General features: G+C 31.3%; 1 long non-coding RNA gene across 1 annotated transcript; it reads right to left on the bottom strand.

Moving 5' to 3' along the window:
* Window positions 1-567: 567 nt before the first annotated feature.
* Window positions 568-2,309, bottom strand: LOC133035156 (uncharacterized). Its single transcript, XR_009686429.1, has 2 exons — window positions 1,619-2,309; window positions 568-839 (listed from the first exon to the last, which is right to left on the bottom strand). It is a non-coding gene; the product is annotated as an uncharacterized LOC133035156 (long non-coding RNA).
* Between the last annotated feature and the right edge of the window lie 226 nt (window positions 2,310-2,535).

The following is a 2,535-nucleotide window of genomic DNA, read 5'->3' as shown; positions in this document are numbered from 1 at the left end:
TCTACAACGAAGAAGAACATCAGTGCACCTTCGGGAGAAGGGTATTTACAAGCTTTCGGGAGATTGCTTTTGAAGTCTTGCATCGAGAGGATACAAGCACACAACCTTCGGGAGATGGTTGTATAGGCTTTCGGGAGATAGCCTTTAAGCCTTGAATCGGGAGGATTCAAGCACTATTCAAGGTGATCGAAGGGACTTCAAGATCTTGGAGTTTTATCAAGATTCGGTTAGTAGGTGGAATACATCAAGCTTGCGGCATACAATAAGAGGGAGTCTATTTATGCATAAGTCAATTACTTTGTATTTTTGATACCGATCTAATGAATCTTATCTCTGGGCATGACCCCGTGGACTAGTAACAATTCTGAAAGGATTGTTGAAACCACGTACAAAAATCTTGTGTGTTTTTACTTTTATGCACTGTTTGTTTTTCTGGGTTTCTCTGGAGTTACAGAGTTGCATTCTGTAACTACAGAAAACTGTTTTCAGTACCAGTTTTATTATTCCGCATTTAATTAATCATTTAATTAAATAATCAAACTGGGAATATTAAAATACGAAATTTCACATTGTACTTGTTCACGTTTATTTATTTGTTTCATTTTAATATAAGTTTAATAATCTTTTTGTTCTTATTTGCAGTTGACAGTGTGATCTGTTTTATGTTTGCGGTCTAAAGCAGAGTTTTTGAGCAACGTCATTGGAGGTGAGGTGCCTCTATTTGTAGATATGGAGGAATTGGTTGTTGGTAGTGATGGACAACCTACTCAGGATAGTTTGCGTAGTCAGACTTCGAAGCTTGCACATATCCTAGAACAGCGAGCGGAAGAAGCTGAAATCTTCAGAGATTGATACACCACCACCAGTAGCGGACCCATGATTTAATCGTAGTGTGTAGGCGTAAATTTTTTTCATATGTAAAAATATTCCAAAAAAAATAAGTAAATATAAAGAAAAACACAATTCAATATATCAATTCTCAACTAAAAAAGATATTAAATATCAAACACTAAAAATTTTTCAATAGAAAAAAAAAATAATCTAAAACGATGTTCAAAATATATAACACACTCAATATCTTAAAATCTTAACAAAATATATCAATTTTTAAACTCATATCTTAAAAGTTGTCCTCGACGAGTTTTCATGTTTTGAAAATGATGAATGATAAGCGCGTTGTCAATAGCATTGAATACATCATTTTTGAAATATACTGTCAAACTATCATTTAACCATTGATCTCCCATTTTGTTGCGCATTTAATTTTTCATAATGTTCATAGTTGATAATCATACCCATAACTCGACTTTACTACTTCAATTCTACCCTAAAACTTACCAGACCTTTCAAAATACATATTTACACCAATATAAGTATAATTCATCCAATCAACATAACATCAAAGCTCTGGAATCAAAAGTGCCATTATTGAGCAAGATTTGAACTTCAAAACTCAAGCTCACTCAACTCACGCCACAGCAGTCAAAATCCAACAAATACAACAACAAAAAACCTAAGTCAAACTCCCAAAATAACTTCTAAACAATTCAAACCCTTAAAGAGAACTCAAACTAAATCCAAGCTACAACCTTAAAGAAGAACAAGAGCTAGAACTTACCTTGATCTTCCTAGACAAAATACTCTTCACTCCTTGCTGTAAATCTTCAAGACATTGGTGAAAATTAAGTTTGGTTCTTTGGGTTCTAGGTTAGGTTGAATAGAGAGAGATTATGGAGAGAGAAAGTGCTTTTGGTTTCTAATGTTTATCTAATTTAATTCCTTTCTTTAATTAATAAAGATCAGCTCAAAATTACATTAATTCACCCCTCTAAAAATCCCACTAAAAGGAAAAAGACAAACTCAACTTAAGGCTAAATACCCAAATGCGCTTACTTTCTTGTTCAACAATCTTTAAATATTAAGGATAAAATAGTCAAACTCCATTATCCCGCACAATCCTGACATATTAAATTTTCAAAAGTCTTGTCCCACTAATCCCAAGATACTAAACCGTATCTAAGTGACTCTATGACCAAATCTTTAAATTCTAATATTATCGGACATAAAACATGAATGTTAAAATTCATAATTAACATGCATGACACACTTAGAATATAATAAAATCTTCATAAGAAAGTATATGGCAAATGTCTACTTTTTGATAATAATTCTTATTTTATACTAATGCACATATATAACATAAATAATAATTAAATCACTAATGAGTGACTGATTTCCATGTTTAAATATGTGGTCATTACAGATCCACATTTATCTATTTCGACATTTGAGAGAATTTTTTAGTTCAATTTTTTTCATGGTCATGTACGTTGCAGTTATTTAGGACATTCTGTAAAATTTTGAGAAACTCAAAAATATTTAACACGGCGAAAATAGGGTTCAAATAGTTTGTTGCACACATGACTCTTTTATTTTAAATAACTAAAATAATATACATTACTTTCTATATTGTAAATTATTTCGAGTTTTTTAAAATTTTGCAAGATATTATAAATAACTATATATAATGCACAT

The sequence above is a fragment of the Cannabis sativa genome, chromosome 2, assembly GCF_029168945.1.
Source record: "Cannabis sativa cultivar Pink pepper isolate KNU-18-1 chromosome 2, ASM2916894v1, whole genome shotgun sequence".
Lineage (NCBI taxonomy): Eukaryota > Viridiplantae > Streptophyta > Magnoliopsida > Rosales > Cannabaceae > Cannabis > Cannabis sativa.
This window is presented reverse-complemented; position numbering and strand designations above follow the sequence as displayed.